The following is a 21,191-nucleotide window of genomic DNA, read 5'->3' as shown; positions in this document are numbered from 1 at the left end:
TGAGAAGGGTATGTATGGACTTGTCTAACTCTGGGGGTTACGGTGAATAAGCTAAATTCCCAATAAGTCGGCGTGTTCCTTTAAGTATTGTGTTCTAGGTCTTAAGAATTTTCAACAGTTCTTAATTTTCCTATGTCAATGTAATGCTACCTCTAATGCTTTCTGTGGTGTTGTAGTTCTTTCTGTCGCTAGTCTAAATATAATTTGCTGTATTAAGACTACAAATTAGACCAACATGCAACTTATTTTGCAGCCAAATCTAGACACCAGTCCTATAATGCCAATGGGGAAATGCGGGAATTGTTTCAGACAATGTTTTCGGACTCCGACATCTGACTTTTTTATGTTTTGATAAATGTCTTAAATTTTATTCATAATGGTCTTAAAAAGTCTTAACTGTGACTTGGTGAAACAAGCAGAAACCCTGAGTTAGAGTTTTTATGTGCACTACATTTTATCCGAATTTTCATTTCTTTCCATTCAGCAGGGACACATCCAATTCCTCCAATGAAATATGAAGTAAATCAACACTTTAAAGATCCTTCGGCACACTCCAAACTTAAATTATGCATCAATGAATTTTTTTCTTACAGACTCATCATATTTCAACCTTTCTTTTATGATCTGAGGACCCCTTTGGCATAAATTCAGCAGGCGGAAGTCCTCTGTCTGCTGGACAAATTAAAGTGCAAATGTGTCAAATTCAGACTGTAACAGGGGGCCACAGCTGGGTTTGAAATTGGTATGCAATACACAGTATTCATTCATTCAACCTTTATTTATCCTCAAGAGATCATTGAGGGGCGACCCTCATTTTCATTGTCATTGAGTCAGATTACAAAGACAAAAACAGAGCAACACAGAAAGTACAATCATAACAAATATAGAAAGACATAAAAACATTCTGAATTGGAAAATTATTTGATCAATACATTAGGATAATAGGGACGCAGATTTCTAAATTGTCCAAGAGGCACAATTGTGTTGATTTTAAGAAAGTGTTGTAATATGTTCCAGGAGTCCGGTGCGCTGAAGTTTTTCCAAGTTCAGACCCAGCTCGTGGAACATGAAGCAAAAGCCAGTCAGCAGAGCGAGCCTGATGATGTCGCTTTGAGTAACAGAGAAGTTCTGTAGTTGATGATGATGATGTAGTTGATTGAGATGGCAGTTTTCCAGTTAGAGCCTTATAGATAAAGAGATACCAGTGTCACATCTTTCTTGGAGAGAAGACCACCCAATACTTTCATATGAATTATAATGATGTGTACCATAGGCATGACCGGTTATGAATTTCAAGGCGGAGTGATAGACTAGGGTTCCGCCATCCATTCCGACATACCCCCACTCCGACATTGTAGCAACCGTAACTAGGAGCAGGAGGTCTGTCAAGCTTTCGAGTGAGAGAAACACGCCGAAGAGCGCCTAAAAGTTTGCACAGGGTGGTGGAATTTGTTTCCTTCCCAAAACCCAAGAGAGTTCTTAATTTCCCACAAAGCGGTTGATACCCCAGAATCGGTTACTGCGCACTAGATACAGCGTACGGTCGTGGTGCTTGTTAGGTCAGCGGTAGTTGGTGGTCTAGTTACCCCAGAATAGGTAACTGTGCGCTGGATACAGAGCACCGCGAACTGCCGGTCGTGGTGCTCCATCAGGTCAGCGGTAGTTGGTGGTCGGTTAAACTTCTCATCTCCAATCCTATCTGTATTTGTGAGAAGTGGCGCTGTCCTGAGTTGAAACTTTACGGCTTTATTATCGAGTTAATAGTGTGTTCGTGTCGGCCGCTGTCTGTTTCCAAAGGTTCCGAAACGCAAACATTTTTTGGCTACTTTTTCTTTTTAAAGGACATGCGCCCGTGAGCACCCGGAGGAAAACATAAATCGGCGCCTATAGACATTGTGCTTCTATATTTACCTGACAGAGAACATTGAAGAATCAGAATGTAATAACAAAATCTCGTAATTAAAATGTGGAGTAATCAGACATTAGCGTCATGGACTCATGGCAGTGCGCTACCCACCCTGCCCGTTATGAGAGCTAAACAGCACATATCTGCGTTCATCAACCACCAGAACCGGACTGTGTGTGTGCGCGCGTGTGTGCGCGCGTGTGTGGGCTTCATTTAGATTAACATATTCTTCATGGCACAGCCATGTTTCGGTAAGACAGAATAGATCAATTTGATTATCTGATATCAAATAATTTACTAATACTGCTTTAGAAGACAGAGATCTAATATTTAATAGTCCCCATCTAATTTTCCTATTTTGTTCCATCATTGCAGTGGTGGTTTTAATTCCAATTAGATTCTTAAGTATAGCTCCTCTTTTGTTTACCTTTGATTTAACCGATCTGAGTTGGGGGACAGACACCGTGGTTATTAGACTATGAGTTGGCGACTGCTCCAACGGAAGCACAGAGGGGCGCGTAGTACTGCACCTCTGATTACTAATATCAAACTTGGGTTGTCATGGTTTATGACCGAAAATAGACTCGGTCAGATTTTTTTAAATGAGAGTGGCTCCGTCCAGAGTGGGATGAATGCTTTCTCTCCTAATCAGACCAGGCTTTCACCAGAACACCCTCCATTTATCTACGTAGCCCACTTCATTAGCTGGGCACCACCCCGACAACCGCACGATCTGATATCACCAAGTAATTAACAGTCCAGGATCAATGACAAAGTTGTTTGCCCTGGATTAACATTTTAACCAACCAATCAGTGGCACGTTTTGCTTGTGATGTCATTAATAGTGCGACGTGATGGCAAATTCAAAAAAGAAAAAAAACGTCTACCAGTTTCACTATCGTAATGGCCGCCCGTTCCAGAGCTGCCGCCGATGCTTCACTATCGTGCTTAAAAGGTAAGATTTAGACTACTTCCAAGAGTTTGAACGTCTTCAAAACATTATAGAGTTGATGTGTAGCTAGGCTAAACAAGTTAATAAGATAACTAGCATGACCAGCTAGTGTGCTAGCAGTAATTCAATTGGAAAGGGTTGAGCTACCAAATGTGATATTGATAAGAAATACTTTAATCCTATGGAAAACACGCTACCTAGCATGACCAGCTAATGTGCTAGCAGACTTGTGGTGGTATGATCTAGCTAGCCTAAAGAGCTAACGTGTAGACTAAACAAGCTAATACAGATAACTAGCATGACCAGCTAGTGTGCTAGCAGTAATTCAATTGGAAAGGGCTGAGCTACCAAGTGTGATATTGATAAGAAATAAAATATCAATGTCCAGTTCTATCTCTTAACAAGATGGAATGTCTGTCATTAGGCTAACCACTTTAATCCTATGAAAACACGCTACCTAGCATGACCAGCTAGTGTGCTAGCAGACTTATGGTGGTATGAACTAGCCTAAAGGTAGCTTACTACTAAAATGTTCATGCTAAGCCTGTGTGAGTCTGTAGACGTTTTTTGCAATGTGTGTTTTAATCGAAGTTGATAGCATTAGCAACTTATATGTGCAATGCTACAATTAATTCAATTTCAATTCAATTTTATTTATAGTATCAAATCATAACATAGGTTATCTCCAGACACTTTACAGATAGAGTAGGTCTAGACCACACTCTATAATTTACAAAGCCCCAACAATTCCAACAATTACAGTAATTCCCTCAAGAGCAAGCAGTGCGACAGTGGCGAGGAAAAACTTCCTCTTGGGAAGAAACCTCGGACAGACCCAGGCTCTTAGTAGGCGGTGTCTGACGGGCCGGTTGGGGGTGTGATGAACAGTGGCAATAGTAGTCACATTAATAATGGAACAGTGACTGGATGTAGCGGGGAGCTGCAGGGTTCAGCAGGAAGCAGCATGACATTGCAGGGCATCGCTGAGCTCGGCAGGGAGTGCAGCAGGACCACGGCGACAGCTGGAACCAGGATCTTGTTGCCAACGTTCTCCAAGGAAATACGCTGGGGGAAAAAACATAAGGACTCCGGGGAGTAAACTCCCCAGAAGCTAGGATTAGTAACAAGCATTTCTGGGACGGGATACACACATAGTAATAGTAATGGTAATAGAAAGGGAGAGGAGAGAGCAGCTCAGTGTGTCAAAAGAAGGAAGTCCCCCGGCAGTCTAGAACTATAAAGCGTAACTATAACAGCGTAACTAAGAAAGACTGGTCATAAGGAGAGGTAGCTTTAACTGCTTTAGCTTTAGCTGCAAGTGATTAAGTGTTGATCCTGGACCACTACAACATCACATACATCCTGGACTGTTGTTTATTGTTTGTCCTGGACAATCAGTCAGTTATTCTGTGCTGTCATTAACCCCTTGACGCCTGAATTTATTCACAATTATATAAACAAAATATTATGTGTGTTTCTGGCTCCAAGCTGATGCTAAATTAAGTTGAGATTGTTAATTTGTCTATAGCATATGGAATAGATATAAATTTAGGTATGATGCAAATTAGCTACAACAGGCATTATGGTAAAATTCTTTACAAAATGGTAAAATTAATAAAACACATAGTAGATTTCATTCATGTCACAAAGTTGTTAGAACTTCTAAACTGTAAATGACAAATACATGGATCTTGACAACGGCAAGAAAGAAAACATTCTCCTACTCCCTAACATTGACAGTAGTTTCTTTAGGGTTAGGTTTAGGGGTAGGATTAGTGTAGGGGTAGGGTTAGGGTTAATTTCGCTTACGTGAACCGGATGTATCTCCCACTCCGACCGGTCCTACGAGAAACCAGTGCATGCAAAAGGTTCCTAGGTATGTATCGCATGTAAACAAACCGACATTGGGGGGAATACACACGCTATCTCGCCTGCAGTCGGAATGGAAGGGGTTTGATGCAAATTAGCGACAGTCGGCGTTAAGGGGTTAAGTGTTGATCCAGGACCACTACAGCATCACATTCATCCTGGACCGACACAGAGTGACATTCATTCTTATCTTGACCACACCTTATTGTAATCACTCAAATCTATGTTTCAGAAAACATAGATTGTCTGGATGTCTGGTAAGTGTGAAAGGTTACGTAATAAAGTGTAATTAACCATTAGTGCATTTCAAAGTATATCCTTAAAGATATCCTTTTACTTTTTTTTATTATTAGATTACCTTGTGGGAACGTGCGGACCTCACACAATTTTCCTCTTTCAAGACTCTATTCGAGGACTTGTAAATTTCAGATGAGGTTCCAACTAATTTTGCTGTGTTTTTTCCACAGACAACCTCCGTTGAAGATGTTGGAGAACAACAGTTTATGATGTGGATTGTGGACACTTAGTGCCTAATCGGGAAATTGGACCAATTACAGTTTTAGTTTATAAATAAAAACATTTAATAAACATTTTTTAAAACGTTTTTAAACGTTTTTTTTTTATCATTTCATCCATTTTCATGTATGTGCAAATTAATACACACAAGAAGACTGTCTAATCAAGTTCAAGTACTTTATTGTCATGTACTCCAAAGGGTGGTGTTCCTGGAAGACAGCCATTGAGGTTAAGGTAAAATGCAGCAGCAGGTTAAAATAAGAGTCCAGGTTTTGCAGTTTTTCCATTTGAATTCTGTGAACCTTGCTGATGTGGCATCACAAAAACATCAAGTTTGGCTTTCTTGGATCCACATTCTATTTTCTTCATTGATGACCGCTTTTTAAATATCCTCCATTTCTGAAAGAAAAGAGCACATGGTTTTACCTCCACAGACTTTACTTACAATACTTTCCATTATAGAGTTAATAAATAACTCAGCAGCTAAAGTTAACCTAACTGGGCATTTGAAACCAAACCAAAACGTAAGCCAAGTGCCCTGATAGATTAGCCTTAGGTGACCTTGAATAACAGGGCTATAGATCGCATAATGCCGGAGTTATGATTTAATAACAATTACTCTGGGGCTGTAATGCTGCGATTGTCCTGGACTACCACTTAACAACAGTCCAGGATAAATGTCACTCTGTAGTGGTCCTGGATCAACACTTAATGGCAGCACAGAATAACTGACTGTCCAGGACAAACAATAAACAACAGTCCAGGATGTATGTGATGTTGTAGTGGTCCAGGATCAACACTTAATCACTTGCAGCTAATTGTAGCATAGCACATATAAATTGCTAATGCTATCAACTTTGATTAAAACCCACATTGTTAAGGTGTTTTGTCTGTAATGTTAGTTATGCAAAAAACTTCTACAGACTCACACAGGCTTAGCATGAACATTTTAGTAGTAAGCTACCTTTAGGCTAGTTCATACCACCATAAGTCTGCTAGCACACTAGCTGGTCATGCTAGGTAGCATGTTTTCATAGGATTAAAGTGGTTAGCCTAATGACAGACATTCCATCTTGTTAAGAGATAGAACTGGACATTGATATTTTATTTCTTATTAATATCACACTTGGTAGCTCAGCCCTTTCCAATTTAATAACTGCTAGCACAATAGCTGGTCATGCTAGGTAGCCTGTTTTTCATAGGATTAAAGTGGTTAGCCTAATGACTGACATTCCATCTTGTTAAGAGATAGAACTGGACCGTGATATTTTATTTCTTATTAATATCACATTTGGTAGCTCAACCCTTTCCAATTGAATTACTGCTAGCACACTAGCTGGTCATGCTAATTATCTTATTAACTTGTTTAGCCTAGCTACACATCAACTCTATAATGTTTTGAAGACGTTCAAACTATTGGAAGTAGGCTAAATCTTACCTTTTAGCACGATAGTGATGCATCGGCGGCAGCTCTGGAACGGGCGGCCATTACGATAGTGAAACTGGCAGACGTTTTTTTTTCTTTTTTGAATTTGCCATCACGTCGCACTATTAATGACATCACAAGCAAAACGTGCTTTGGTTGGTTAAAATGTTAATCCAGGGCAAACAACTTTGTCATTGATCCTGGACTGTTAATTACTTGGTGATATCGTGCCCAACAACCAGCGGTGGAAGGATGACATGCGGCTGTACATGTCATTGCTGATCAGGTTTGGCAGAGTCCGACATTGTCTTTGCATATGAACAAAGTGACTTAACATTCATTGATCTCCGATTTGCATTACCACCCAGCTATTACTGTATTCGCAGTTATTTTTAGCCAGCAGCTTTAGATAGGATTCCACATCGCCTGCTTTGGCCCCAGGGACACACAAGGCCGCAGCCGCTGGAGCCGCCAACTTCACGTTCCGCAGTATAGAGCTCCCAATAACCAGAGTTGGCTTCTCAGCGGGTGTATCACTGAGTAGGGAGAAACTTCACGTTTAGAGCGACCGCTGTCATGTGCACTACCGGTTTAGAGCTCCCAATAACCAGAGTTGGCTTCTCAGCGGGTGTATCACTGAGTAGGGATTTTGATTCCATGGTGTGGAGCCGTGCCTCAAACTCCCTAAGCCTCCCCTCCAGAGCAGCGGATAAACTACATTTATTATATGTATCTTTATCACTAAAGGAGGCAGAGGAATAGCTAAACATTTAACACACAGAGCAGGAGAGGGAGAGGAATTAGCCATTGCTAATGGCTAAGCTAAAGTAGCTAACAGCGTTTTAACAACTGTGAGATCAGCGAGGAACTCACTGTAAGAGAAAAGAACTATTTTTACTTTTACTCAATCAATGTTAATGGGAGATTTGCAATGGCAATGTACCGCAGACCATGCGGCTCACACCTCTTGATATTTAGTGACGTTTGCATCCCCACCGTCACGCTTTGGGTCCACTTTGGCACGCTCCCCGGGTCGTCGGGGGTGACTGGCACCGAGAGGCTTGGACCCCGTCATAACTGCTTGCAGTTCTAGTTATTAATTGAAAGCGATAGTAGAGCTACAAAGGTCCCCAGCTAAAATTGAGACATTGCAGTATGCGCCGTAACAAATCAGTTACCACGACACCCCCGTATTTAAAACCTCTCCAGAGACCAAAATATTACATTTTGGGTCCTGGAGACTGTGGTCCCTAGTTGCAGTTTTGCAGTTTTTTCTCTGGGCTTTAATTGACACCAAACATAAGTAACTTCATGTTCATCAAACGTGCAAACCCAGTTTCACTTTCACAATATTTTTAGTCCGCTCATGGACAAAGACAATTGTTATAATTGAAACCACAAATAACATTATCCATGATCAGAAAGGTGCTGGATGAAGACAAAATCTTATTTTTCCAGACCCTTTCTCAGCTACAACAAACATAAATAGATAGACTGTCGGTCAATTAAGAGTTGATTTTACATAGAAAAGTTAGAGAGAGAGAACAGAAAAGAAAAGGAAGAAAAAAAGAAAAGAAAAAAAATAATAATTTCAAGAAAATAAATTTATCTGGCAACTTTTTTTGTTCTATACATTTTCTTGAACTGAAATATATTGGTATTACCTTTGAAATCATTATCCAATGAATTACACTGTTTGACACCACATACTGAAATACACATTTGCTTTAAGTTTTTTCGTGCATACTGATGTTTAATATTACATTTTCTTTTGTGGTCATCATTTTCTGAACTAAAAAACATTTCTTGTATATTTTCTTGTAGTACTCTGCTTTTTGCCTTAAACATCACCAACAGGGTCTGGAATTCAACAATTTCTTTAAGTTTCATTAATCCTGATTTGATAAACAGTCCATTGCTGTGTTCTCCAAAATCCACTTTATGTAAAATTCGTACTGCTCATTTCTGTAAAATGAACAATGGCTCTATGTTAGTTGCATATGTGCTCCCCCACACTTCCATACAGTAACTAAAGTAAGGCAAAATAAGTGAACAGTTCAGAATTCACATTGCATTATAATCCAACACATACTTTGCTATATTGTATATCTCTTATACTCAATTGCAGTTGTAATCTCTTCTACTATTTTCATTAATGCTAAGGCTGTAGATCGATATGTTCGGAAGCCATACTGACTCTCACTCAGCAATTTGTCATTTCAAGAAAAGCATCAAGTTTTTTTTACAAACAATTTTTCAAGCACCTTTGAAAATTGTGAAATCAGAGACACTGGTCTGTAGTTGGTAAGGCTATGTTTATCTCCTGTTTTAAAAGGTGGGATGACCTTTGCTGTTTTCATCTTATCAGGAACTATACCTGTACAAAAGGAAATATTGAAAATATAAGAAAGAGGTTTCAGTATACAGTCAACAGTTTTTTTCACTACAATAACAAATTTCCAACCCATCACTATCAGTTGATGTCTTTTTCTTGAGTTTTGTTACAATTGATCTTATTTAATTTTTCACTCACTTCTCCTAAAACCATGGGATGCACCACTTTACTGGCCCCACTCCAACCACCTTCAAGTTGTGCATCATTACTTTTATTAATAGCGTTTGCCAAATTGGGTTTGAGTTTTTTTGCCACTTCTCCTGCTTTTTATAACCTTATTGTTGCCATTGATAAAATGATTGGGTAAATCTTCCAACACTGTGTTGTTTCCTAATACCCTGTTCTTGATTTTCCAAATACCTTTGTTGTTATTTTGATTTTCTTTCAAAATTTTCTTATAATAAGATTTCTTGGCTTGTTTTCATTTTTAAATGATTCTTTTTTACTTTTTCTTTTTACATGCATTTTGTAAGGTTTTGTTTGCATTGTATTATTTGACAATATAAATCATATAGTTCCAAATAGCTGTCATTTACCTCTTCTACATAAACTTAATTCCACTCTCTTTTAAGCCTTTATCGGATAGGACAGCTTAGAGAGGGGGAATGACATGCAGCAAAGGGCTGCAGGTCGGAACCGAACCTGTGGCCACTGTGTTGAGGACTGAGCCTCTGTACATGGGTGCATGCTCTACCAGGTGAGCTACCCAGGCCCCTGACTTCATTCCACTCTTTAACAGTTTATTTAACAGTGTCAGTTTATGGCAAATGAAAGGGTTGTCACTTCAATGCTTTACTACATGTTAGGTTTTTGACAAGGTCAGAAGAAGAAAGAAAGAAATTATTGATTTTGCAATCATTGTTATTATTTTTACACATATTGCAGTGCCAACTGTGGGGACCCCAAACAATAAGGGATGCACATTTTCAATTTGCGCACGGATTAACTGGAATGGAAATTAGAAAGAAGGTTGAAAATGCAGAAAGATTTTTACACTTGGCTGAGGTTAACAAAATTTGTCAACAAAATGCAATGGAAACAGATGTGGCAAATTAATCATGACGTACATGAAGCCTGTACATGAAGCCTGGAGCCCTTTTAATTATGTCATTGTGTTGTGTCTTCTTCTGCAATGGTTTAATGGCACCACAAACTGTTTAACTCGATGCACTCTACTCCTAATATTCATTGGATGGAAACATGCATCAATTAGCATTTTCTTTGGCTGATTGTGTGAAAATGTTAGAATTTGCACTTAATTTGGATGGAAATCTGACTAATGAGGACGTAAAGACAATTTAAACAAAAACTCAAAGGTTAAGTGGATTCATAAAGAATCATCCTTTACCTAATTGCTAACTGTTTTGAAATATTTTGATATTCATTAACAAGCTAATGAGTACTATTTATTCACTTTTTAGTTTATTTAAATTTTTATTTTGAAAATTCTTAAAATAATGTCCAGTGGCTTGTACAACAATCAGGATCATTATTCATATATAAACTAATCTGAAATGTTTCATATAAACAAATCAATTTTGGGTATGACCAAAACAATGTTTATTACATGGTGAATTTACTGTGTTTAAAATACAACAACAACAGGTTATCAATGCTTTCCACTTCTAAAGGACTCCGTGGAAGAGTATTAATATGCAGGAGTAATGATCCACCTTGATATTCCATACCTCATATACAAAACAGCCCCATTATCTGATGGAACAGAGTGTGTTTGGCTTGCAAAATGATGTTTGGAACAAACTGGAAGTGTGTTCAACCAGCTAGGAACAGAGTGATAATGCTCCCCTGTTGTGGAGGGTGAACACAGATAGGTGGTACAGCTGAGTCGCCATTCATCACACCTAACTCCACAAACACTGGAAGAATATGTAAGCAGGCTCAAAAGTTTCTCTTCCAGCCTAACTGGCAATACGGCTCTGTGAAAGGCAGGGAAAGTGGAGAAAAGCAAGTTATGCTCTCAGAAGTGTGAAAACGAAAAATCAATCAGCTCCTCCAAACTATACTACAGCATGGCAAAATAATTACCATTGTATCAAGGGACTCTATACAGACAGAATGAAAAGTCTGTGTGTGAGAGAGATCAGCTATAAAGTATATGTGCATTTGATATTGCATTGTTGATTCTAATATATAAAGAGACTTTTTTTGATCAAGTTGTAGAGATGGGAGCTGGTTTGCTTGTGACCCCAGGGTGGTGTTTGTTCAAGAGAATCCCCACATAAAATACTACTCTGGATTGCCGACTGTTCGTGTACCGGATAGTTACGGCGGCGCCAGAAGTTCCACCAGATGTCCCTCACCTTCTGCTTTGTTGGTGTTTGCATTAAACTCCGGGCGCATCGAGGAACATTAACCAGAACCTCTGAGCAACGTTACAAGCTGAAAATGGCAAGTTCTGATGCAATGCAAACAACCCTTGACCACTTTTTCTCCTATCTAGATGCTCCTGTTATCAGACCTTCCTCCGCAGCGCTGTGGAGATTGGTCTGGCAATGTGAGACTGATAAAATACTGATGCTTGTTTTGTGGATGTGTCCACTGTTCATGGACAAGCACAATTAAATTAATATTTATACTAAGTACCAGCACATCTGATTTACGTCCACATGAGTACCCTTATTTCTTATTGCGTTCCACCACCTCCTGTGGTGAGTAGGTAACCCTAAACACCTGCTTAACTGTGTCTCTGTGTGAACACATATCTTAAATTACCGCTTAAATTGTCCTTGTTAACACAGATAATTGTATTGGATAAACTTAACCTTGGTTGCTGGAGTAGGCTACTGTGCCACCGCCCAACACAGGAGCATGGTAGCCCTGGCGGTCACCAAATTATGCACACCAGACCAGCAAGCCGCATCACATGGCGGGTGCAGCCAAGGCAATAATTCCATTTCAAGCACTGATTATATTACTACAAATACTATTACTACTTCTACTTGTTCAGTCATGTATATTTTCTTGGGAAACCTAATTGCTGCTTTACGGTACAGTATTAGGGCCACATGTAAAAAAAACTAATTGTGTTCTGACCTTAAACTCAGAACTCAAATAATTTTTTTTACATTGGCCCTAAATCCTCTTTCATACTGCTTAAATTATGTTCACAAACAACTTTTTTGTGGCATTTTAGGCCTTTATTTTTGACAGGACAGCTTTACACATGAAAGGGGAGAGAGAGGGGGTATGAAATGCAGCAAAGGGCTGCAGGTCGGAATCAAACCCACGGCCGCTGCGTAAGGACTGAGCCTCTATATGGGTGCACGCTCTACCAGGTGAGTTAACCCAGGCACTCCACAAGCATGTTTTTGTCAGTGAAATTCCTGCCCTCTGTGTGTCCTCCACCCACCCTGACCACCCCCCTTTCAGCAAATTTCACAATTGAAAATACTTCGCAAGTAAATATTATTCAGGCAGAAATTAGGTTTCCTTTTGAAATGTATTAGATAGAGTAACCTAGTAATACAGTATGTATTTTTGATAAATAAACATCAGTAATGTGGATATAATAAGTGGGGAAAAAAAGGCAAATAATAGAACAGTTAACAGCAGTCTGGTAAGTTCAGAAAAGTACATCACTTTACGCAGCCTTTAAAACCAGGAAAATAAACAGTTATGCCAAATTACGATATTACGATATCCAAAATCTAAGACGATATCTAGTCTTATATCACGATATTGATATAATATCGATATTTTGCCCAGCTCTAATTCAAATTACAAATTGAATATCTCCTTAATTTGCAATGTGTGGTAGTTAAAGATATTTGTAGAGAGGATTGTGAAAAGCACCATATCTGCATATATCTAGGTTTTATGTTTGGGTGTGACTTCAGATAGGAGTCTTGCTTTGGCCTTGTTTTGTAAAATGTTGGCTTTGGCAAATCAGGAAGAAGAGGAAAATATTTTCACTGTCCAGATATATATACAGTAAGAATGTGTAGGTTCAAGGCTAAAACTTTGTGTGTGTGTGTGTGTGTGTGTGTGTGTGTGTGTGTGTGTGTGTGTGTGTGTGTGTGTGTGTGTGGTTAATTTTTAGATGTTGCATCTACTGTAAACGTTTTACATGAGCACAAGATTGTTTCCACTCCCACAGTTTGCCATGAACAGATAAAACAGTATAGATGGAGAATAGCATGGCTGTGGCCGTTTGTATTACCCATAGTGTCAATAATGCCAATGTCTTGCATTGCCAGACCTATCTCCACAGCTGCGGAGTAAGGTGTGGCTCCTCTACACATACATTCCAGGATTGGAGAAAAAAAACACTGGCTTGTTTGCATTTCCTTGAACCAATCACAATTGTCTTGGGCGGCGCTAAGCTTCATCTAAGATGGTGGCTCTGCAAAATAGTCTCGGGAAGAAACTGGAACATTTGTACCCCGCAAAAGAAAAAGCCACTTACAATATTAAATAATGTCATTTTATGTAATTTCTAAACTGTATGTAATTCTAATGTATTTATTACTTAGCCCTCCTTCCCTTTCCCTAAAAGGCTAAGCCAAAGGTCTCCAATGATTTAGACATTTTATTGTATTTTTGCAGTACGTTACCACAATTAACAGTTTACATTACATTTACTGTAATACTTTTTTAAAGTAAAAAAGCTTAACCATAAGTGTGCTTTACAGTATAACTGCTCTATTGTAATGTGTTTACAATACATTACAATATACTTATAAATAATATTTTAATCTAATGTAATATATTATAATCTTTTATAATACAGTTTAACAGATATTGTAAACGTGTTTTATAGTATGATACTTTAATTTTGTTTTTAAGTATGATAGCCTACTATAATGTCACAAAACTAATTGAAGACAGTGGCCTAAAGAAATAGCAATATAGAATAATGTACAATACACACATTAAGCACATGTGCATAATTTTATTGCCAGCCATAAACTAGTGGGAAAAAAAATATTAATCTTCATTCATGGTGGTATGATGGTGGGATCCATGTTGTGCTAACTAAGGTTTAAAGAAATAGAGGGACAATGGCAGAGGTCATAAGATGGTCAGGGGGTTATCTACATGTTTAAATCACCAAGTAGGCTAACACATTAAGATGAAGTAACAATTGTCCAGACACGTAAAATCAGTGGCAGTAGTGCTTTATTTTTATTTAACACGTGTCTGGTCCCACACATTTAAGGTCATACCTTGGATCTTGTTTTTACACTTGGTTGAAATCGTGATTGTGCAGCTGTTGACCCAAGCACAGTGTTGTGTTCTCCCGCTGACATTAACTGTCGGATCCACTCCTTTAACACACATTGCTTTTTGTATAAAGTGGCTCCAAGGATAAAAGGAGACTTGTTTCCTCTGTCAACTCATCCCCCTGGTTAAATGACTCCATTCGTTATTTCCGGCGTAAATGTTGGAGGGCTGAACAACAGTGGAAATCCACCAAGCTCCATGTTTAACGTCTCTATCACAAAATCCTCTTAACTGAGTTTAACAATATGGTTAAGGAGGCGAGTGCATGTTATTTTGCTAACCTCATTTCCTCCGGTAAATGCAACTCTAAAGTTCTGTTTGATATCATCAACATTGTCACTACTGCGTCTTCTGATGTGGCAGCCTTTTTAAAAAAGGAATGCAGTGACTTTCTCTCTTTCTTTGTGAAAAAGATTAGAAATGACAGAGCTAGCATCATCCCCTCTGCTCCTCCCTATTCTGTGTATTCAACTTGGCCCTCAATTTTGAGCTGCTTCTTTCCTATTTACCTACAAGACCTCACTGATCTGGTGGGCGGTATGAAACCATTCGCAAGCCCGGGAAGATATTTTAGCAGCTGGAGATTTTGGCAGCTAGAGATGATCATTCGCACTTTTATATTACCCTTGCTAGACTACTGCAATTTCAGGGAGGACATTTGAGAGTGGTGCCCAGAAAAGAAATAAAAATTATTAAGAAGGAGTTGCGCAAAAAAGATTTACTAAAGAGCATCCCAAAGCTCACTGGATTTTTTAAACCAGCTGCTACTGAAGATGGACCCAGCACCTGGAGGAAGATCGCTATCACACACACCGGAGGAAGTGGAGGAGGCGCAGGCCGTGCAGCAATGGAGGGGAGGAGGAGGGAGCACACGAGCCCCAGAGAGAGGACCAGGCCGCAAACCAGTTAGGGGGAGATGAGTCAGATGACCCATATAACAGTGACCCGGGCCGCTGGGGAAACAATATTGACACAAACGTGTGGGCTTATTGGGCGGGAATGGGACCGGAGTCCTGCCAAAATAAAGATGCTGACGTTTCGGCATCAGAACACCAATATAAACAGCAGAGAAGATTTTTCTCAAAAATGCATTTCAAATGCGAGCGGAGAACGGTCCTTCTCCATACTGGGCTTGGTGAAAAATAGACTGCGATCAAGCATGCAAGACCGAGTCAGTCATCTCACACTGATGTCTATTGAGCATGACATCCTTCGTGATTTGGATTTTAAGGGCCTTTTCTTCAAAGAAGACCAGACGAAAGCACTTCTAAAAAGGTAAGAAAGTGCAGTATTTATAGCTTGTGCAGGTTTTAAATTGTTGTAGTTGTGCATTGTTTTAAGAGAAATTCACATTCATACTGCAAACCTTCATCTTTTTGGTACCTGGCATTAGGCCATGTTGCTATCCATGGTGCTGAATAGAGTGTGTTTGTGTGTCTGTGCAGGTGATTGGTTCACAGGGCCCGCTGAGGCCAGAGAAGAGGCTCCTACTTTGATTAGTAATAGTAATAGTAATAGAAAGGGAGAGGAGAGAGCAGCTCAGTGTGTCAAAGAAAGGAAGGAAGTCCCCCGGCAGTCTAGAACTATAACAGCGTAACTAAGAGAGACAGGACATAAGGAGAGGTAGCTTTTTCGGGCTTAGAACTCTCCCCCTGCCGGATCGGGCTTGGCTGGCCTGCCTCCCTCTACTTTGTTATGCATTATTAATCTAACAATTATGAAGAGAAGCAGGTGGGCCAGTTAGGTGAACACTGCAACTCCTCACTCCCTAACTATAAGCTTTATCAAATAGAAGAGTTTTAAGTTCATTCTTGAAAGCGATTACAGTTTCTGCCCCCCGAACCCAGATTGGGAGCTGGTTCCATAGGAGAGGAGCCTGATAACTGAAGGCCCTGGCTCCCATTCTACTTTTAGAGACTCTAGGTACCACCAGTAACTCTGCATTCTGGGAGCGCAGTGCTCTAGTGGGACAATAGGGTATTAGGAGCTCTTCTAGATATGATGGTGCTAGACCATTTAGAGCTTTGTAGGTCAAGAGAAGGATTTTAAACTCAACCCTGGATTCAACAGGGAGCCAGTGCAGAGAAGCTAATACAGGAGAAATATGATCTCTTTTCTTAGTTCTTGTGAGAACACACGCTGCAGCATTCTGGATCAGCTGGAGAGTCTTAAGGGACTTATTTGAGCAACCTGACAGTAGGGAATTACAATAGTCCAGCCTGGAAGTAACAAATGCATGGACTAGTTTTTCAGCATCGTTTTGAGACAGGATATTCCTAATTTTGGCAATGGTACGAAGATGAAAAAAGGCTGTTCTTGAGGTTTGTTTTAGATTGGCATTAAAGGACATATCCTGATCAAAAATGACTCCTAGATTTCTGACAGTAGTGCTGGAGGCCAGGGCAATACCATCCAGAGTAGCTATGTCTTTAGATAATGAGGTTCGGAGGTGTTTAGGTCCCAGTACAATAACTTCAGTTTTGTTAGGGTTTAACATCAGAAAATTGTAGGTCATCCAGGATTTTATATCTTTAATGCACGCTTGAAATTTAGCTAGCTGACTGGTTTTGTCTGGTTTGATTGACAAGTATCATTGGGTGTCATCCGCATAACAGTGAAAGTTAATTGAGTGTTTCCTAATAATATTGCCTAGAGGAAGCATATATAAGGAGAATAGAATTGGTCCAAGCACTGAGCCTTGAGGAACCCCATGGCTAACTTTAGCGTACTTGGAGTATTTATCATTAAGAAATTGAGATCGATCAGAGAAATAGGACTTAAACCAGCTTAGAGCAATTCCTTTAATGCCAACCAAGTGTTCCAATCTCTGTAACAGGATTGGATGGTCAATAGTGTCAAATGCAGCGCTAAGATCTAGTAAAACAAGAATGGAGACAAGTCCTTTGTCTGCAGCAGTTAAAAGGTCGTTAGTAATTTTCACCAGTGCCGTCTCTGTGCTATGATGCTTTCTAAATCTTGATTGAAAGTCATCAAATAAACTATTGCTATGTAAAAAATCACATAACTGATTGGCAACCACCTTCTCAAGGATCTTGGAGAGAAAGGGAAGGTTAGATATAGGTCTATAGTTTGCTAAGACCTCAGGATCGAGGGTGGGTTTTTTCAGAAGAGGTTTTATCACAGCTACTTTAAATGACTGCGGTACATAACCTGTTAATAAGGACATATTGATCATATCTAGTAATGAAGTGTTTACCACGGGTAACGCTTCTTTGAGTAATCTCGTTGGGATGGAGTCTAAGAGACAGGTAGATGGCTTAGCTGAGGATATCTTTAACATTAATTGTTGAAGGTCTATAGGATAAAAGCAGTCTAAGTATATGTCGAGACTAGTCGTTATTTCTAGCGACTCTGCGTTTAAAGGTGAACCGTTAGAAGTTGAGGGCAAATCTAATCTCTAATTGTTATAATTTTATCATTAAAGAAGCTCATGATGTCATCACTACTCAGAGCTAGAGGAATAGATGGCTCAGTAGAGCTGTGGCTATCTGTCAGCCTGGCTACAGTGCTGAAAAGAAACCTTGGGTTGTTCTTGTTTTCTTCTATTAATGATGAGTAATAGTCTGATCTGGCCTTTCTTAGGGCCTTCCTATAGGTTTTGAGACTTTCTTGCCAATCCAAACGGGATTCTTCCACTTTTGTGGAACGCCACTTACATTCATTGTTTCGCGAGATTTGTTTTAATTTGCGAGTTTGGGAGTTATACCAAGGTGCTAGTTTCCTTTGCTTCATCAACTTCTTTTTGAGGGGAGCAACGGAGTCTAAGGTTGTCCGTAGGCAAGTCGTAGCACCGTCTACAAATGTATCAATTTGAGAGGGACTGAGGTTAACATAGAGGTCCTCTGTTATGTTAAGGCATGACATAGAGTCGAATGCTGTTGGAATATCTTCTTTAAATTTAGCTATAGCACTGTCAGATAGGCATCTGGTGTAGAAGCTTTTATCTAATTTAATATAGTCAGGTAGTAAGAATTCGAAAGTGATTAAAGAATGATCTGTTAATACCGAATTCTGCGGAAATATTATTAAATCCTCAATTTCAATACCATATACTGTACCAGCACAAGGTCGAGGGTTTGGTTAAAACAGTGCGTCGCCTTGTGCGCACTCTGACTGAAACCGATTGAATCCAATAATGAGTTGAAAGCAGTACTAAGGCTATCATTGTCAACGTCCACATGGATATTAAAATCACCTACAATAAGTACTTGGTCTGATTTAAGGACTAAACATGATAAAAACTCTGAGAATTCAGATAAAAATTCAGAATACGGACCTGGAGCCCTGTAAATAACAACGAATATAATTGGCTGTAATGTTTTCCATTTTGGATGTTGAAGATTAAGAACAAGACTTTCAAATGAGTTATAATTTAATTTAGGTTTAGGAGTAATTAACAGGCTTGCATCAAAGATGGCTGCAACTCCCCCTCTTCGGCCTGAGCCTCTAGGAATTTGAGTATTAATATGACTGGGAGGTGTGGCTTCATTTAGACTAACGTAGTCTTCATGGCCCAGCCAGGTTTCAGTAAGACAAAATAAATCAATGTTATTATGTGATATCAACTCAAATGCGAGCGGAGAATGGTCCTTCTCCAAACTGGGCTTGGTGAAAAATAGACTGCGATCAAGCATGCAGCAAGACCGAGTCAGTCATCTCACACTGATGTCTATTGAGCATGACATCCTTCGTGATTTGGATTTTAAGGACATAATTAGGGCCTTTTCTTCAAAGAAGACCAGACAAAAGCACTTTTAAAAACGTAAGACACAACGTATTTACAGCTTGTGCAGGTTTTAAATTGTTGTAGTTGTGCATTGTTTTAAGAGAAATGCACATTCATACTGCAAACCTTCATCTTTTTGGTACCTGGCATTAGGCCATGTTGCTATCCATGGTGCTGAATAGAGTGTGTTTGTGTGTCTGTGCAGGTGTATGTGATTGGTTCACAGGGCCCGCTGAGGCCAGAGAAGAGGCTCCTACTTTGATCTGTTGCTGTTCTTTGCTTATGCTGTTATCAGTTATTATCAATGTTTGTGCAGACAGGTGATGGTTGGTGATGTTTTTCATAATATTGTATGAAATCATACTTTCACACATTTGGGTTTTATTATCACCATAAGTTGCTGTGTGTGGTTGTTAAATAAAGTGTCTTGTGTTTATGCTCAAGTGGCTCAGTGATATGTTAATAACAGTATTATGGTGTTTTCTGGCTCAAAGAGGGAAAACTCACTTTTGTATGTCTTGAAAGAAACTAATGGATTTTGCGATGTAGATTACCTAGATATTACACTTTTTTTAAATTAGACTTTATAAATCGAGGGGATGGGGGGCCTACAAAACCTCTCAGCCCCGGGGCCTAACATTAGGTTATGGCGGCGCTGCTTGTGAGCCAAAACCTATGATTTGCCACTGTTATGAACGCTCTATTTTTAACAGTTTTTTCTACTCTCAGCTCTGTATCATGTTATACCCAGGCGGTTTCTATTTATGTTCATCTGCTCCAGGCACACTACTGCAGTGCGTTACATTACATACACACCACTCTGACGTTAGTAGATAATGTAATCTTGGCTGCAGATGTAGTTAATTTCCCTCCAATTTTGGATCACATTCCTGCTAAAACATTCAGTTGTGTAATAACTGGTTTAGAATCCTTTATTGGTGATTTTTCACATTATAAACTCCTTTTGGGGTGGCAGTAGCTCAGTTTGTAGGGAGTTGGGTGGGAAACCGGAGGGTTGATGTCCCCATACGGACCAAAGTATGGTGGTGGACTGGTAAATGGAGAGGTGCCAGTTCACCTCCTGGGCACTGCCAAGGTGCTCCTGAGCAAGGCACCGAACCCCCAAATGCTTGAAGCGCCTGTCCATTGACAACTGCAGGACCCTGACTCTGACATCACTCCAGTAGTGCATGTATAGGTACTGAGCATGTGTGTGTATTTCAGGCCTGTGTGTAATGTGTATTTTAACAACAGAGTGAAAACATTGTAATTTCCATATAAATTCTTCTTATTATTATTGTATACTCTGTTGCAGTCAGTCAGCTGCAACGGACTGTACAGAGGGTCTTTGACAGAGGGTGAGTACAGGTGCAGGAGCCATGGGGGGGTTTGATAAAAATAAAGTGTTTTTTCCTTTGCCTATTTGAAGCACCACTGACCATACCAATTTATCCATTTCACTTTAAGTTGGCAACTGTTTTTGGCCTCTTGACCAAGTTGCAGATTACATGAAAGACACTGCTTCTTATTGTGCAAAGTGGATTAGATGTCAGAGGACCAGGACTAGGTATTTTTTTTCTTTTTTTATAGCAGTGATTAAGATGATGGCAGACCATGATTGAAGTAAATAGGAGAAAGGACTTACAAAAACGGAGATAACAATTATGTCAGGTGTTGAAGTTATTGTTTTTGAATCAAGGTCCAATATGTAATATATTTACTGTAATAAATCCAAAAATGACCCCAATGCGCTGCAAAAACTGTATGTCATGAAGATTAGTATATAGTACTGTATATATACAATTAGTATGTAGTATGGAATTGGGGCACAACACTCGTCAGGTCAGGTCAGGGCCCATTTAAAGAAAAAATCTGTACTAACTCCCCATACTCCCCATTTCCAGCTTAATACATTTATGTCCTCTCACTGTCATCACCTGCAATTTATAATATTACCAAGAGATAGACAGATAGAAGACATGCCAAATTATCTTTAAAAAGTCCAGACAATGAATGCTAAACCCTTTGTCCTGCTGCTGGGAGACTACTCCCGGGCATTCAGTATTGCCAATAGAGAGGTAATGGAGCATAAGTCTTGGCTTGCTGCAGTAGATGCATACTAAAATACCCCCAGCA

The sequence above is a fragment of the Perca flavescens genome, chromosome 22, assembly GCF_004354835.1.
Source record: "Perca flavescens isolate YP-PL-M2 chromosome 22, PFLA_1.0, whole genome shotgun sequence".
Lineage (NCBI taxonomy): Eukaryota > Metazoa > Chordata > Actinopteri > Perciformes > Percidae > Perca > Perca flavescens.
The sequence above is the reverse complement of the archived record's forward strand: the minus strand, read 5'-3'. Positions refer to the sequence as shown.